Raw genomic sequence first — 7,128 nt, forward strand, 5'->3', positions numbered from 1 at the left:
TTAACGCCGCTCCAATATTCAGCCGGGTCAATGGTACCTTTTGCCATGGATCGTCACATATCTTTACTATTTCATAGTAGGTATCTAGTGAATCTCTTATTCATTTTCCGAATCGCGCTGACTGACAATGAGCTGAATATTATACCATAAGCCATTTAGGAGGTGGGTACGTTATTTAGTCAGTACTGGTCTTGTCACCAGATGGTGTACATTGATAAGCTGTTATCGGCGTGACAAAGTAGATGTCACTTTCTAATACCACGTAATGATAGAGACGGGCTATTATTATCATGCTGTCAAGTAAATAACAACTAGAGATGCCACGAATATTCGGAAACTATTCGGTATTCGGCCTATTCGGCCACTATGCCAAATATTCGGTATACGGCCGAATGTTGCCTACTCTTCGGCCGAATACCGAATATCTGTTGCACCTACTTAAAAAGAAAAATTGCACAATAAAAATAACCAAAAACATGTAGGTATATTTAGAATGTGTTCTTGCAAAGTTGTTAAATACGAAGGCCCTTTTTTGAGCATTTGTTGATTAAAAAACATTTTATTTTTACCATGAGTCTGTTTTGTTTGACTCTATTCATTAGTGCTGTTCAACAAAAATATATCTTAATAGCTAACGTCAATCTAACGTTGAGTTTTGTTAGCGATCAGTTTTCATAATAATTGTGACTCAAAATGTTCGCATGTCAAGCCGAATATTCGGTCACCGAATATTCGGTATTCGGCCGAGAGAGGGGCCGAATATTCGGTATTCGGCCAAAACCACTATTCGGGGCATCTCTAATAACAACTACCATCATAACAAAAATCATAGTTCATTACATGACTACGAGTTTTTTACCTTCAACTTCATTATACATTTTGTAATACAACTGACATGTAATTTAGTATTTCCAGTAGACAATAAATTCACCGTTCTAAAGTGTCACGGTGAATCAGCTCAATTTTTCAACGTTCGGCTTCATTGTAATATATTCTATCCAATTATTTTTCCACCCTTTGTGAGGAACTCGTTTCCTTGGCTCAAAAGGAATCGCATTGATGAATGTTAAAAATGCTTTTAGAATTCCGCTTCCATACATGTTACTATGTTGTGAATGTGATGAAGATTTGATTAAGAAATTTGGTAGTCATTGAGTTTGCATGCTGTTATTTTGCACTTTTCTCTGATTATCTGATGTTAATGCCATGCATGTTGTAGGTATGAAAAAATAAATTGTCTATTTTAATGTCTACGTCGGGATGTAGTATAAATCCAATATACGCGATATAATCCGTTTTAATAGTTTTATTTTAATGTCTAATATTTTGTGCTGAGCATTTTAAAACGTCAACTAAAAGTAGGTACATTTACTATCTACAGTACAGTTTTACTACTAGTTTTAGTACTTAAGGCACTAGTATGCCCTGGGGTACCCCTTCCTAGATAACATTTTAATAAGCTCTTATCTCCAAGACATCGGGCTATGCATTATCTAGCTTTGTAAAAGAACAAGCTTCTTGTTTTCCAGCTACATTAAGCTACCAATTTAGTTAAGTCTCCAATTATTTAAGTTAAGCTATTCTAAATATTCCTTACCATTTTGTTAATCATACTTTAGTGAGAGTTCTCATTAACGAATTTTTACAAGCGCATTTAGCTGGATACATGATTATAAGACGACGTTGACACGGCTCGCAGTATACCTCACACCATAGAGAAAAAAATACATCAGATTGCTCACTCCATACATCAGTTTTGGTACCAAAAGACTATTATTTTCACAGTCTACATCTAGCATCGAGTAGCGGAATTATCAGTACTACTACATCTATTGTCAAGTAGCAGTACTGATAATTCCGTTACTCGATGCTAGATGTAGACTGTGAAAATAATAGTCTTTTTGGTACCAAAACTGATGTATGGAGTGAGCACTCTTGTCTTACTATATTTCTCTTTGCTCACACGCACCAATACGACATCAAAACCTTAACAAATCGCTAAATCAGAATCGGTCACTCGGGCGGAATTTTAATGAGTCCAATAATTGATAAGTAGGCTCTCTACTAGTTGGCTCTCATCTCTCTTTAAACATTACACCTTACAGCATAACACGATAGTCTCATTAAATTATAATTATATCTTTAAGTCTCATTAGATACCAGCTAATAGAATAATATTTTGGTTTTAATGAGCTGCAAAAACTTAATCTTTAAAAAAGTAAAATCGTACATTTATTCCGGAAACTTACTCCGCGGTAGACCAAGTTCCTGGTAACAATGGCCGAAGTTTTCTAAAGCCACTGATAAAATCTTAACTAACTTAAGTTTGGTTTCAATATCGTGCGGTAGCTAAGATCTATATCTATGTATTGTAGCTTCCTTCTTAAATAATTAGATATACAGGGTGTAAATCTAATACGGTCTAATATCTAGGTAAAGACATAATTTCTCCGTTAATCAAATCTCAGAAAAGTTAAGTAAATAAACAAACGTACAATGTAATTCCATCTGCAATATAGTTAACGACAACTACTCATGAAATAAAACTATTAAAACGGATTATATCGCGTATATTGAATTTATACTACATCCCGACGTTTCGAACCCTTTACAGCGTTCGTAGTCAACGGGTGAATATACGGGGGTAGGTTGGTCAATATACGCGATATAATCCGTTTTAATAGTTTTATTTCATGAGTAACTATAGCGGAAATCGAAGACAATATTGTGACCGCTACTCAGTTTACTTGACAGTTTCTTATAGTTTTCAACGGGGCACATCAGCATTTCATCTTTTTTGATAAATTATTAACGGTTAAAACTCGTATTAATAATTGGGATTATTTATCTGACTGACTTAAACTGAATGCATCTTCATTGCTTGGCTTGACAATGATAGCTTAGGTAAAATCATAGTCAAGTATGTACCTACTTGAAATACTCGACCTTCAAGATGAAGGCTTCAACTGCTATGTGATGAATTTCAGTAAAACCTAAAATAAACCCGACCCTTATAAATACAAAATAGGGCGCTCTCTGGGTTCTGCAGATTCGCTCTGGTTCTATTTGCATAATGCTGTCCCTATAAAGTGTCTCGTTCGTTGTGACCTTTTTACGAAATGCTAAAAAAATTAAAAGATTTTTTACACACTGACAGAGATTTCAAAGATAAAGAGAACTATATTGCGCCTGAATGATGAATGGAGTTATTTTCAAGCGTTTTCGGGGAAAAAAGCGGTTATTGATTGGCATGTTATGTAACTGAAATGTTTCACAGATCATTTGACTAGGTGAGGCATATACGACTCGCAAGCACTACAGAGTGGTACACCCTTGTTGTCAGTAGATGGCGCAAATTATTATATATGTATACATGATACTTATTTGTGTGTGAAAACTGTCACCTGAATGTATTATTTATAGATGTATAATTGGGATTGCCTGATCGCCTTCACAGGCATGTAAATTCACCTAAAGCATCCTACAAGCATTTAGGCAAATTATTTAAATGTGTCATCTATTGTTAACTCTATCGTAACTTTCTTTAAGAGCTCACTAGACACTGATTTAAACTTTCACGATTTTTACACATTATTAAATTGTACAACGGGACTTAATCGCGTATCTATGTTTTAAGATTTACCTCCGACGTTTCGAGGACGGCGTTGTCCCCGTGGTCTCGGAGGTAAATCTTAAAACTTAGATACGCGATTAAGTCCCGTTGTACAATTTAATAAAGCTCACTAGACGTTTGACTACGTATACAATCGCAACCCCTGTTGTGCCACTACTAGAATTCACTATGTCACAGCCAATACAATCATAGTATTCATAGCTGGTGGTGGCTCAGTATTTCACTGATCCCAGCAGGAATAAGAGGCTCATTCTGATGGTAAAAACTTCAGGATGTATTTGTTTTTGATATGATCTGTCAGCTGTCAAAAGTGACATTCGCTCATCGTCCGCGACGCCATATTTAATAAGCTCGGAGTCTGTGAGTGGTGGTCTGTCTCCGCTGAAAGAACAATATGTCGGCAGGTGTTCCGAGTGATTGAGTGGCCGTTGCAGCTTTACGCGTCATTCGGTTTTATTTTTATAGGTTAGGGGCCCGGGCTTATTCCCAACCCGGTTTTAGAGTTCGCGGGGTAATTAAAAATAATTGATGGTTCAAAGTGAAATTTTACGCTAAAACGCCTGCAAATGCAATTAGAGTCCGTCTAAGATAACTCTGCACTGTTTACAGAACAAAGTGGCACATCGCATTATCAACGTCATATTTTTTTCAAAGGATTTATACGTTTATGTTGGCACTAACAAGTTTGGCAACTGCAAAGTCTGTGCAAAGTTAGCTTGATGCGAATCTACATTAAATACAAAAAAAAGGTTTATTGGGTATTACAGAGGTCAGCAAGCTCAATGAAGCTTATTTTGTAGCTGGTTGCCAATGACAGATGTGCTTATAAGTATCATATGTATATGTAACTACCTACATACGTAAAAAAAAAGACGCAGGAATAAAAACTCATCGCACGATAAATTGTCCTTATCGGGATTTAAATCCAGCTTCGCAGGCAGGATTCTAACTAATCCAGGTTATCTGCAAACCTGTATAGTTTTACGACGTGATTCATAAAGAACTGCTAAGTTAATCAGCTGATGATCGTCGTTTGTATGGCATAACGACAGATAGGGACAGACGACGAACATCAATTGATTAAGTTAGCAGCCGTTTATGAATAACGCCATTAGTCTTTTCAAATTTTTTCTTTCGACAAAAAATATACAACACAACCCTAGTCCGTACCTACAAGTTACACACAATTTATTCTGCTTAACCTTAGAGAGAGAGATTAGGGTTGCCTCCATTACAACGGGCTGACGTCATAATAATTTATTACGGTACCAGAATTAGTGGGATTGTCGGTAGATAAAGTAATGTAGACAGATTTGCCCTCGTACAAAGGGATGTTGACGGAGTGAATTGCTCAAGGTCGGGAATTGGAGCAAGTTATGTGGAAATTGTTACACTTGAGCCTTAGGGCTCATTTAGACGGTGCGAGAACTTGCATGCGAGTTTAATTCCATTGCGGTATTTGATCGGTCGGCTGAATTGGATGTAACCTCAATAGTCAGCAATGTAACTAAAATCGCAAGCGAGTTCGCGCGCCGTCTAAATGAGCCCTTATTCTTATTTTATAATCTATTAATGTCTTGATATTCTATATTGAGAAAATAGGATCACTCGCGCTGATTTGTTTGCACACAAAAATTAAAAATACCTACAAAATTTTAACTTTATTCTTGTCTAAGATCTCCAGAATATACCTACCTATTATACCGCAATTAGACGGCTGATCCTTGTAGTGGTGTTCCAAGGTTTCAAGAAACCCGATGTTGCGAGACTGAAAAGTGTTGAATTAAGAAATTCACTTCACTGACGTGCAAAATTTTGCTCTCAGAGACCTTTACAGGTTATTTAAAGTACCTAGGTATTTGCAAACACTTATCTACGCAAATACTTTACTTAGATTTACGTCGTAGCCAGACGACAGATAACTTTCCACACGGACGTTAAGTTAAATGGATCCTGACTGTTCCCCATTACACTGGTTTTATTGCTTGCCTTCTCTTTTTAACCAATATTAAAAAAGAAGGAGGTTATCAATTCAACCGTTATGTTGTTTTTTTGGGTTTTGTTACCGCAGAATTCCGTCATATGTAAACCGATTTAGAAAATTCTTTTTTTGTTCAAAAGAGTGGTCTCTAACGCACAACTTTCACATTTGTATGCACCAATCAGCGTAGGCAATCTTCGAGATCGTATCAAAATCCGTTAATATCAAAACAGTAAAAAGTTATGAAATCTGAACCTGAATACCAAGTCCACCGTTGGCCGAGGCGGGAGTCACTTTTTCTTTCTATTTCAGTTCATAATTTATTCGTAACTTTAAAATATAATTTATTAAAAACTTTAAAGTATGTTTGGGGTTTAGTCTCTTTCTTTTGTAACAAAAGATAAGAGCTTTCTCTGATATCATTTTGTTATACCTTATTTATTTATTTTCATTATTTTTATCCGAAAATGTAAAATCTCATTAATCATACACTTAATACAAATTAAAGCTCAACTAAACCTATCTTAACCTATGGGGGTCTAAATCATATCTACAAATATCCCGTATATGCCGCTTGCACTTAGTAGTGTACAGTCGACGTCAAAGATATATTTACAATTGAAAGTTACAAAAAAATCTTTACATTAAAATAAGTTGCCATGTAATGTGACAAGTACTTGTTTACGTGATATATTACAGTTTTATATTTTCACACAATGTGCCCAAAATATGTTTACACTATTTAATCCGTGTAGTTTGCCCCTTTTTATGACGTATGTTCGTTTACATGACAAGTTACAGAATAATATTTACTCTTAATGTACCAAATTAAATTGCATGTAAAGATCTAATGTAATATTTACAATCAACCATACATAAACAATTTTATACCTCCTGCTAAATAAATATCTTTACAAACATTTGAAAGCTGCATTCCAATTTCAAATAATGACAATCGTCGAAAAGAGTACCATACTGTCAAATGGTCTGTTTGTCTCGTTCGTTTAGATGACGTCAATGCTATGTCGAGTATGTAATTCCGATGTTTACATTTAAACCATTTTTAGTATTTTTGATTTTCAGGGTTTCGTACCCAAAGGTTAAAACCGACCCAATTACTAAACCTCTACTGTCCGTTCGTCTGTCTGTCTGTCACCAGACTGCATCTATCTCACAAATAGTTAAAACTTTCAGACGATGTATTTCTGTGCCGTTAAGTTTAATAACAAATACTAAAATCAGAATAAAATAAATATTTAAGTGGAGCTCCCATACAACAAACGTGATTTTTTGCCAATTGTACAGAACCCTTAATGGACGAATCCGACTCGCCCTTGGTCAGTTATTTTGTAAATGCATAGATACTGAAGAATTATAAGTTAACCCTTTTCGGCGCCATGTCAAACGCAAAAGCTAATATGAATATTCTTAATATGAATTAATAAAAATAAGTAAGAAGGTAAAGAAAATTATAGTATGGAGGTTTCATAAATAAAAAGTAGGCCAGAATGAA

Source organism: Cydia amplana, chromosome 2 (genome assembly GCF_948474715.1).
Source record: "Cydia amplana chromosome 2, ilCydAmpl1.1, whole genome shotgun sequence".
Taxonomy (NCBI): Eukaryota; Metazoa; Arthropoda; class Insecta; order Lepidoptera; family Tortricidae; genus Cydia; species Cydia amplana.